Below are 12,390 nucleotides of genomic sequence, written 5' to 3'. Positions count from 1 at the left end.
TCGAACCCCACGCCGAAATTCCCACAATCTTTAATTTGATTGGAATAGAACTTTTGGGTGCGTCAGCACTTAGGCTCTTAGCACCCATCACATTATACAGGGGCCCAGTCCCATATAGCTAAAATCGACATGTATTTGCGAGGACTAAAATTGCATTATCTAGGACAAAGCTGAGGCTGTCAAGGGCCGCTATAAGGACAAAATACAGCCCTACAGAGGATTATACTGACTGCAGGTCCAGTCGCCAGAGCCTCGCTGGCCTCCAAGACAGCGGTTACCGGGGCGTACTACGTGGAAGTGAGGATAACTTTTGGGAGCCTTCTGCGAAGGTCCCCCCTTATACATCCCTAAAATCCTTACTGAAAGAAATAACGCATGGTATATCATCCCTTGACTTTTCCCTGGAAGTTATGCAAATTCAATTTTTAAATTGATTTTGCACCAATATTATGTGGAAAAATCTATATGTTTTGATTACATCGCAGTATATTTTAATATTCTGGTGCAATTTTTGACTATTTTAAAGAAAAACTCTGGTAAATTGATGCTTATAATAATTGGAGCGGAATTCTCTCACCCACCGATATAGATAAATATATTGAACTTTTAATTGTTGCAATTCAAGCATCGCGATGCGTCAAAAAAGTAACTTAATTACAGTGACTTGGTTCAAAAATAAAATTAAAAAAACAAACTAACGAAATTACAGTTACATGTTTCAAAAATAAAAAAAAAATTAACCAAAATACAATTTACAATTTTATTAGGTACACACACGTATTATCCGTGTAACATGTGTACGTCACTAAGCGGAATGTACCTTCACTATCGTTGTGGGAAGAAGAAACTTCTGTTCAAGGAAACCCGGTTTCGAGGAACCGATATACAGGTCACTTTCCTTCCTTGTCAAGATTCTTTTTGTGCCGATGCTATCAGAGAAAAGTGGTGTTACAGGTTGCACGACATGCAACGGTGGGTTTCTCTTCAGACTTATCTACGTAAACAAAGTATTTCCTTGTAGCAATGTTGGTACCCAACACAGCAAATGCGGATAAGTCGGGGGAAGTCCCTCGAACTTCTGAGACTTCTTGCATCCAAAGACAAGGCGCGAAAGATTCCCAACATCATCATCTCTACCCGTGATGCGATAACGACGCCAGACGTTATTTGAAAACATTGCCTTTTCTTTTTTACTTTTGTACGACACCGTGAGCACTATTTTGCCGGCTCTTTTCCTTGTCGCATATATTTTGAGAACCAATGGCCTAGCAAATGGAAATTCTTAACCAAGGGCAGTAGCGCCGAGATTAAACTTTGATACTAATATAATCTCATACAGGAAACGAGAAATTCTGCCGTCTTCCGTGTATGTGAACAGACACAGCGGTTCTCGTTGATTTCGAAAATTTTCCTATCCAAGATATTCCTGTATTCGTGAACATTTCCGCAGAACACACACTATATTACGCTGATGTGTCGACCTCTTGTCGGAGTGTTTAGAAGAGTACGTTAGCTACGACGCTAGAGGTCCGGGGTTCGAATCCCGATGGGCATGGTGTTCTTTGTGAGTATCCCTTCATCACTCATCCTCATCGTTGCGATTAATTATAAGTGGCAGGCTTTTAAGTAAAACACAAAAAAATACGCTGATGCATTTGCAGGAGGTAAAGGTAATACTACCTCTATACCTTGGAACATGCCATGGAGTGGGATGTGTTGACGTAGGGGCTCCACGATGTCGGCAATTTGTGGAGTTGGTGTGATGAACACCATGCTCCGGCCGCTTTCGTCCCCTCCCCCCAATGTTTCCCCCGCTCAAGAGGCTGGGAAAGTCCAGAACTTCTCCATGCAAGTGGAGAGCTTGAAAATTTCCCACCAGAGATCAACAATCTTGGGCCTCCTGCGCAGCAGTCTAACGGCATACAGACTACCAGAGGGGGGCTGTAGCCTCATTAGGCAACTACATTCTTGATGAAGGGTCTTTGGACCCACTTGTGTACATTTTAATCGCTTGGATCTCATTTTAAAACAGCCAAGTCCAATCGCAAGAACTTACCTATGGACTAACTGGAATTTTGATTCAAGTTTTCCAAGAAGTGAATGGGGTAGGATGACATTTGCTTGCTTGTTCCTAGACGGATCATTCGTAATTATCTTATCGCTCTGTTACTTGCAAAACGGGGCTGATTGAGAGACAAGTGTTGCGGTACTGCCGGCGGACTAGTTCCAGGTTATCAAGACCAAAGGATTCACGTCAGGTTAATTGGAAGAATTCCTGATAAAGTAAATGCTCGCGTGCGCGTATAACCTTGAACACCGTTGCTCATTTCAGTCTCCAACCAAACCGTAGAAACAGGAATTACGTCACAACCGCGCCCACAAACGTATGGCAACCAGAATCAATTTCTCCGAATCCACGCGTAATTCACCATCACAAAAGTTATCAGGAGGATGTCAACAATAGCGGTTTATCTTATCTCGAATGTATTTTCCACCTGTTGTTGTCAAACCCCTGGTTATTTCTTGATTAAAAATTAGAATTTATCCAGGATTTTCGTCCAACGATGGATCAAGCACACGCATAATTTATCATGACTTGCCACGTATGCATTAATTCACAAAAGTTGCCTAATTAACATAACTATCAATTATAACTTCTTAACGTTTGAGTAATTAGTGGCGTATATATTGTCAGCAAGTCTTTATCTGGTTAAATCTTATAATTCATTCCCATTCTGTTGGTTTTTATTTCGAAGCATATATTCTTGGGTAAGTCCCACTGGAAAAAAAAAAGTTTTGTTTTGACTGGGTACGTGCGTGCGTGGAGCTTCAGAACTCATGGTATGGTAATTTTGGTAAAAACTACTTATATATGTACTATATATAACTAATTATATGTATATAAAGGGTGTCTCAGAAATATTTTCGTTTTTGAATCCGCCCTCTGGGGCAATTCGCACATTACGGAGAAATGAGATAGATCGCAAACACTTGGCAACATTGTTAATATTTAGTTGCCGTGGAGCGCTTTACGGGGCAGCAACGTGCTTTTTGTGTTCGTGCGTTTTACAGTAAAACCTGTCTACCCCGGAACATGATGGTTCCGAGCAAAATTTTCTGTCTTAACAGTTTTCCTTCTTATACAGGGTTGACTTTAGATACAGTATAGAGCGCTGCAGGAAATAATGGAAAGACAGATTTACATTTCGCATTACTTATAATGTAGAGTACTAATGAATGTACGTACATGAATAACAAAATGCGATACATTCATCAATTTCATCATATCATCACTCATCCCCATCTTCGCAAATTAGCCAAAAGTGGCACAAAAAGCGAAGTAAAATGGACACTCACAAACATCCATACCAGGATTCGAACCCGGGACCCCTGGCGTCGTAGCGCGATGTGCATAGAGGGAAAGAGAAAGATTGAAAGATGGAATAAGAGAGGTTAAGAAAGATTGAGATAAAAGTGAAGAAAGAAAGAAACAAAGAGAGATAACAAGAAAAAAGAAAGATGACGAAAGAACAGGAGAAATAGACAAAGAAAGGTGGATAAAGAGTATTGTTGCGCATTCTTTCATATCGACAATGTTACCGATAAGCGAGTGGCAACAGAGGCGCGTTCCACTTGCATTGTTTTCTTGCGAGCGAAAAAAATAAAGGAAAAAAAATTTCGTCTTACTGACAATAAAAACATCTCGTTGGTCTTAAAATGGTGTTCAGTTTCCGCTTTAAGGAGGTTTCCGCCGTAAGCAGGTCATTTACAGGCATAAAATCGGTCCGTTCTTGGAACTTTTTTTTTCGTATTTACAGGATTCCTTCTTATAGAGGTTCCGGGATATGCAGTTTTTACTGTATTAATAATAATGATTATTATGTTGTTGTGCATCGTTTGTACCGGCATCATTATAACCTGGCAGGAATGAGACGTCCCAAGCGCAAATTTAATTAAACATTGGGTGAGAAGGTTTGAAGACACTGGAAGCACTATGACGAGTAAACCGCCGAGACGTCCAAGTCATCAAGATCGAACAGAAGCGTTGACCGTGTGCGCCAGTCTGTAAGTGAGGATCGTCGCCAATCTGTAACTTCTGAGCGCTGCTATTCAAGAATAACTGAAGTGAAAACCTGAACGGTCACCATTTGTCCAATACTCTTTTCCACAAATAAAAATTTAATGTTTAAGCTTTCTTTTGGTAATACATTTATCTTTAAAGGTAAAGTGTTCCCCTGTGCATAGCACCACGCCATGAAGGCGTATAGGGGGTGCGGGGGTAACGCCCCACACTTTCTTGATCCGGTCGTGAGTGGGGGTGATGTGATCAGCATCACGCCCCTGACCGCCTTTACCCCCCAGGGTTTCCCGCAGGTACCCATGTTATTCGACGCTGGGTGGGCGCCGGGGCCGCTTCCACCGTTAGAAAAGTTCCCGGATTTGAACCGGCCGGGGATCGAACCCGGGACCTTGAGCATGGTAGTCAGACGCGTTACCGACTGAGAAGTATTTATTTCAGTAGTTTTAGAAACGAAAATATTTCTGAGACACCCTTATTATGTACATGCATTCCGGAACCACGATAAATAAGGACATCTAGACTCACCACAATTAAGTCATTATCCCATACAAGTTCCTGTAAAAACTAGTTACATATGGTAATTACTTTCGGCGAGTTCCTCAACTGCACTAGCAATTATTATTAGTGCTGCACATCTATATATTTCCGCTCTGAAGCAATCGTTGTGGTATACGAGCGACGGAATATAAAAATATATACTTGCCTGAAGAGTGACATAGAATAAGCAAGAAAAGATTGAGTAATTTATCCTGCAAATTACTTGCACACCATATTGTAATTGTCTACTGTAGTGCAAAAAAATATATATATATATATCGTACATAAAGTATTGTTCTGCTCGTAAAGTAATATTATAAATGTTCAGCACATTAAAAACAAAGGCTGGCAACCGTATGTAATGATGGGTAGGAAGTTAACGAACATCCACGCCGTTGACGACCAGGAAACTCGAGGGTCGCATAAAAAGGTAATTCGTGGCGAGTCCTTCAAGGCGTTTTATGTAATACCCTTCGTCACGCAAACCCTTCACGGAAGACGAGTATTCTGCTTGCATTCCGTCCATAAGAAATGCGACGCCGAGACAAATTCCGCTTGAATATCAATCAAAAGAAAGGTCTGTGAAATTTACTTCTAGCACTTCGTATCTCAAGAAACAGATGTTAAAGAATCCTTTTCTGCATACGATGTATCTGACATGGGAGGAAGAGAGGTATAAGTGCAGTTCTGCCCAAATAAGTTTTGAATATGAAGTACTATTTTAAGTACACTTTATGCACACAAACTCTAATCAGGACTGGACCTGCTGTTTTAAGTGAGACCCGAACCACTGTGCACCTCCACCGGGTATCGAACCTCAATTACAAGGCAACGACGTTGCTACAACACCATCCGGACGCCGAAAAATCATCTCTTATCCCTTTCTTCCAAGTGCTTCCTTACCTTTAACTCTTAGGTAGAGAATTCCTCCATCACATCAACTTCGGTCTCTTATATGTATTGTTACTATCTATTGGGTGTTTCATTGTGTCTACGCCCTATACAGACATCACCACTCTAGAATTAAGGCTGTACTAACGTACTTAGTATGTTCTCTTACAGCAAAACCACACAAGCCGGCGCCCGTTGCGGAGTGGCTAGCACATCGCGCTATGTCGGCAGGGGTCCCGGGTTCGAATCCTAGCCCTGGTATGGATGTTTGTGAGTGTCCATTCATCGATTTCATCATATCATCACTCATCCTAATCTTCGCAAATTAGCCAAAAGTGGCACAAAAAGCGAAGAAAAATAAAGCAATCAAGCAAAACCCCCAACCATCTGAGCTACTGTGGGGGACTTCAAACCCCAGCTGACCGTTACAACAGACAAACTGTGGCGGAGTGGTTATCATATCGCGCTTTCGAATCCTGGCCTGAGCATTCATTCTGAGTGTCCATCAATTTCATCGTATCATTCTCATCTTCGCGATTAGCCAAAAGTGGCAGAAATGCGATGTAAAATAAAACAAATTATCAACACACAAACTATAGTAAAAATGCAATTCATAGATACAGACACTGTTCGAGGCTACTTACTCTGTCAGAGCCTACAGGACATGGGGTTGAATTTATCAAAGGGTGGAAAACATGTTATTTGCGTCGGTATGATTTCTGTTTCCCCCCTCAATACAACACAGTATATACAGAATCTCGCTCTCCCCTCTGTAGATAACATTGTCGTTCCCTACAGCCGATGAATAAAATTGAGCCCTGACCTCGAGGAGAGACGACTTATGCAACGTAAATAACATCGTGAACCACATCTCTATTACATAAGAGAACTAATCGACGATTGTATTCAAAGTACACTCCAGCGACCAAATCCCAACAGGGGAAACTGAACGAAACGAATTAGCACGTTCTGTGCCATTACTTAGAATAGAAGCACTAGATTTTGTTCTATTCAGCACAAGGTCACGTATGAACAAAACGTCCGTCAATGCTCTTCGCTTCTTGGCTACCAGCCACGTTCAGCCTATTTACCTTGCGAACACACATCGGGACCAGTGTTATAATTTTCAACCTAGGATCTCTAGCCCAAATGTATATCAAATTGTTTTAATTCCTCAAAATTTTGATGCCAGCATGAATATATGTATTTAAAGGCGTAGTTTTCGGAACAAAATCAAGATGGCCTAATGGCAGGGAGGGATGGGGATGAGTGATGATATGATGAATGGACACTCACAAACATCCATGCACAGGCCAGGATTCGAAACCGGGACTCCTGGCATCATGGCGCGATGTGCAAACCACTCCGCCACTGGGGCCGGTTTGACGAACTAGAAATGTGGATCTTGTACTAAGAAGTGTTGTATTATAAACAGCCTCTAATATTAACAACGATAAAAAGTGCCATCTATTTTCACCTCGAGCGAGCTGCAAAAAATATTTTAATTCTTAATAGATTTTGACAGTATTTTCGTAGCAACTTTCTGTCAGGACATGGTGGCCTTTCCCCTCTGAGGGTCCTGGGATCACAGGTAAATAAAAATCATTGTGCTATCCACGAATCGAACACAGGGGAACGAAATGTCGACCTGAGACGTTGAGTCAGAATGCACGACTCATTTTTAAAATCAGGATGCTCGAACACTAAACCTTATCATATCAATGTCTGCTACAGATTTCCATCATGAAGTATTTCATTTATTATATGTAAATCCTTTACTGATAACTTTTATCTATAATGGTTCCAAATTTCAAGAGCAGAGAGCACTGTCTGCAGGGGAAAATACCGGATTTTATAATGCCATTTACTGTGCTCCTTGACACCTTCACTGTTGACAAGAGCGGCCTCTGTCACCAAAATTTCCGGCTTTGATACAGCATCGAGAAAACGATTCAGGAGCTACTTGAAAAGACGGGTCTTCCCAGTGGCAAAATGTCTTGTAATCAGGGGGATTCGGGTTGATTCCTCGGTGGAGGGGCATAGTGGTTCGCATCCTACTTTAAACTGTAAGTCCAGTCCCAATTAGCTTATCTGTCCGTAAAGTGACAAAGTCAACTGACTTTGAAAAGCAAAATGTAGACATTACAGGGAGCCGCGATAATAGTCGTTAGGGAGTCTGTCAGGCGGAAGATGCGGGTTCGATTACCGGGGCGGGTGGCACAAGGTGGGAATTGTCCCTGTATAAAGTGTCTTTGGGGTTCACCCCATGGTGGAATGACAAACAGGTGGATGCACGCGCATGGCTCTCAGCCATACGTCAGAGCTCTGACGTCAACATAGTGGCCACAGCCAGGAGAGGGGGTGCTTTTCAGAGGGTAACAAGTGGAGTTTCCGGGTTTGTTCTTTTCTGTAGACCATTGAACTGAGTGTTTATTTTTTTGTTGTCTTCGTTTCACTTCTAGTGAGAAGAATCTAAGTGCTTTGCGAAAGAAAATATGCCTAACTGTACTATTTACGGCTGTAGCAATCATTACAAAAAGACGAAAGGAGCGAATATCAAGTATTTTGGGTTTCCTGTTAAAGAAGAATTTTCTTACGAATGGGTATTGGCTTGCAGGCGAAAGGACCAAATAAACAATTTTATCTCTCTCTCTCTCTCTCTATATATATATATATATATATATATACACACACACACACACACACACACACACACATACATATAATATATATGTGCATGTATTATGTGCTTTCACATCACATTTTACGTTGCTTTTCTGCCTACTTGGGCTGATTGCGGCATAAGTCATATGAAATTTGATCAAGGGACAAACACAAATACTCTTACCCAGTTCAGGATTCAAACCCGATAACTTCCGTGGCAATATCGCGAGTCAAGAACCCGGCGCCCTCAGTCACCGAAGCGACTCACGTATATGTATATATGCAGTCTTAGGTGTGTGTATATTTACGTATATGTATGTATACGTACTATACATATGTGTATATATAAGGTTATTAATGCAGTCTGTGTTATATGCTCTTTCGTGCCTCAAATTTATTTCTAAGTTCCCCGTGCATATAGTACCGTACCATGAAGGCACATTTTAGAGGTTTTAGGTGTAGGAACCCACACATTCTAGATCTAGGCCATTTAGGAGGTGATGTGATCCCTACCACGCTCCAGCCGCCTTCTCCCCCCCCGGGGAAGGAAGTCTTCTACAGAATACAGCTGGATCGCGAAACAATTTTTGCACAGTGAAAACCCTTCCGTTCCCAACACATCTAATGTTTCTTCTTCCAATATGATCAAATGCTTACTCATTTAGGTATCTCCAGTGACGTGCCCAAGGGAGGGTTGGTGGGGTCATTACCCCATTTGACACAGTCCTTAAAAAAGAACGTCAAAAACAGGTAAATATGGCCAAATGAGGACTGACCACCAAAAATAGTATGCGTAATCCCTCTCCCTGCCGAAAATCGTTGGCACGCCACTCTTTATCTCGGACACATTTTTAAAAACAACTCACCAGAAGTTTTTATAATTTCGTATTACAGACTGAAGTAAAGCACCTTTAACACGATCAAATGAATCATGAACAAGTCCTTGAATTGAACGCTTAAAAGGAAATGATGTCAGAGACAACGCCATTTTTCTCTTGGATCCAAGGTTCGGTCAAAGAATTTCTATTTAAGAATGGTTCTAATTAACGCGTATTTACGTATATCCTCAGTATATTCTAGAACGTTGCGCAGATAAATGATTTATAAATATTGCCAGTAGTTCGACTCCACTATTGAAGAACATTTCCCTCTCGCGCCTTCCAGAGATTAAAAATTACAACGAATCGCTCTACGTGTGGCGATACCTTTGCTGTGCAGCTTCCAAATGCTGACAAACATAGTGCTCAAGTTTGCTGCGACAATACTGAAAGCTCAAGAAAAGTTTACGTGCAATATTATCAACAACAGGGTTATAGAACATTCTCCGTCTTGCCTTGATAAGTATTTCTTCCCTTAAATTATCGTCACATTATTCAAAAAGTAAAAATCCTAGTTTTATCTAATGTAAACAGAAATATTTCCTGAAGGTGTGTGGGAGGGGGGCTCGAGCCCCCTGATTCCCACCTTGGATACGCGCTATTAACAATAACAGGGTTATAGAACATTCTTCGTCTTGCCTCGATAATTGTATCTCTTTAAATTATCATCACATTATTCAAGATGACAAGAACCTAATTTTATCTAGTGTAAACTGAAAAATTTCCTTTCCTGGGGAGGGGGACTCCAGCCACCTGACGTGCTAGTAACAATAACAGGGTTATAGAACATTCTCCGTCTTTTCTTGATAATTATTCTAGTGTAAACTGAAACATTTCCTGGGGGGGGGGGCTCGAGCACCCTGATTCCCACCTTGGATACGCGCTATTAACAATAACAGGGTTATAGAACATTCTTCGTCTTGCCTCGATAATTGTATCTCTTTAAATTATCATCACATTATTCAAGATGACAAGAACCTAATTTTATCTAGTGTAAACTGAAAAATTTCCTTTCCTGGGGAGGGGGCTCGAGCCACATTCTCAGTCTTTTCTCCATAATTATTTCTCTCAAATTATCATCACATTATTCAAGAAGCCTAAATCCTAATTTTACGTAGTATAAAGAGAAAAAAAACTAAAGGGGGGGGGGCTTGAGCCCCCTGATTTCCACCTTGGATACGCACTATTAACAATAACAAGGATACAGAACATTCTCCGTATTGCCTCGATAATTATTTATTTCCTTAAATTATCGTCACATTATCTTATTTCACACCACAAGAAACCAACAACCTCATTTTATCTAGTGTAAACCGAAAACTGTTGGGGGGCGTCGAGCCCACTAAGCCCCCTCCTTGGATACGTGCCTGGCTCAGTGCACCATGTATGGTTATTCCGCGTATTTTGAAGTTATATTGAGTCTGTAGTTGAAATTTGTTTCAAGAAGAACGCTTCACTGTAAAGCGAACGGACTCCCTGTAGTCCTCTCCTGCAACGATGATGACGTCATGCGCCGGAAGGGAGAGTTTTCAGGATCGGCTTGCATCCACCTCTTTAGTCTTTACACCATGGGTTCACCCTGCCTCGAATATAATTGGCACCTGAGGGCAACCCTGGAAAGGGGGGGGGTAAGGGAGGACAGAGAGTAGTGCTTGCTGATCACATCACTATACCGCGTTTGGTAGAACCTGTCCCGCTTCCCGCGCTAGGGAGCGCTCAACAGTTTCGGTGTCAATGAGAAACGAGGAAAAAATCGTCTGCTGGGCAGCGAGGAGCGAATGAAAGCCAGAAGAGAGGCGTTTACGTAGACGCTGTTGCGACGTTGTGTATTTTAATTGGCTGCCTGGCTTTGACTTTCCCCAGCACGGAAACTGTTGAGCGCTCCCTAGCGCGGGAAGCGGGACAGGTTCTACCAAACGCGGTATAGTAACCCCCCCCCCCCCAAAGGCCAAGAATGTAAGCATGCTCTTCTACTTCAGATGTCCAAGTTTTTAGTTGATGAACTACGCTTTTGCGTATGCAACAGTTTATTCTTCACACAGTTTAAATCACCGGGTGTAATATATTCCCTATCAACCCCCACCCTTTGTATAACAACATATACACAATCGCTTCGAAGGAAATCAACCTCGTGTCCCAGGATTCAGGCAACATAAAATTTGTATTAATTACTTCATCCGAGGCAATGGCCAGACGAGAGAACACGGGGACAAAAATAGATTTTGCAGAATCTGCCAACATATCTAGCCTATGTATTGGAATAGGGGAGAAGCTCATACGTCTGGATAAGAACCCAACGCAAACACTTTACGAACACATTATGTGCGCACAAATATCTACGAAAATATAAGTGACAAGAAATGGTAAAGGAACGTGATTAACAAACAGTTTGGCTTAAACTGTGTGAGTCATTAACACCCCAAAAAAGTCGTCCACTGACCTAATTATTAGTAAATTTTTCAACTGTTCTCAATAAACAAAATTAATAAATTAGACAGCAGGCTTATAGGTACAGATGTATCTTCCTATTCCGGTTATTTTACGCTGCTTTCCTATGTATTGGATTAAATGGGTCTTGGTGAAATGTTCATAGATGTGACAAACAATGATATATATCCATATATTTTGTACAGTATATTTATTATTGAGCATCACTTTTCTGCCACTTTTATCCAATCGCGACGATGAGTGATGATATCAAACCGGTAAAGGGGCACACAAGGAACACTCATGCCCAGGTCGGGATTCGAACCCAGGACACCGCGCTGTGATTACCACGCCGCCACGGAGGCCGACAGGATTAAAGGAATCCGGCATGAAATATATTACCAGCAACAATGTCACTACAATGATTTACGATTAGAACCAACGACTAGAAATTCCTTACACAAATAGCTATTCCGTGGGCATCGATTACAAATTATAAACAGTTAAAATCCTTACAAAGAGGGCAACATAGTAATAAAAAGTAGCGAGGGAAATCGGTTTACCATTTATCGAAAACAACTTCTTGTTAGAGGAATAATACACACATAGAAAGTCTGTCTCCATACACAGTTGCAATGACGTGGAAAATTTGTAGTTTAGAAACGCTTTCTTGCCAGGAATTTGCTGATACTATGTGAATCATGACATTCCAATGAGCAGCCTCCTCTCAGCAAACTGACCCAGGATACCGTTGATGCTAATTTAAAATTTACAGCCGCAGTTCTCTCCCATATTAACTGTATGTGTTGATACGACCACGCATAAAATAAACAGCTGTTATAAATCATACTCCACGCTACAACAATAATACGCACGGACCATTTCTCAATTCGTGGACCGTTAATCACAGGA

General features: G+C 41.4%; 1 protein-coding gene across 1 annotated transcript in view; it reads right to left on the bottom strand.

Moving 5' to 3' along the window:
* The window catches only part of kdn (citrate synthase), a 55,558-nt gene that overhangs the window by 30,323 nt on the left and 12,845 nt on the right, over positions 1–12,390 (bottom strand). The window lies entirely within an intron of this gene.

Source organism: Lepisma saccharinum, chromosome 25, assembly GCF_977018435.1.
Source record: "Lepisma saccharinum chromosome 25, izLepSacc3.1, whole genome shotgun sequence".
NCBI classification, from domain to species: domain Eukaryota; kingdom Metazoa; phylum Arthropoda; class Insecta; order Zygentoma; family Lepismatidae; genus Lepisma; species Lepisma saccharinum.
The sequence above is the reverse complement of the archived record's forward strand: the minus strand, read 5'-3'. Positions and strand labels throughout refer to the sequence as shown.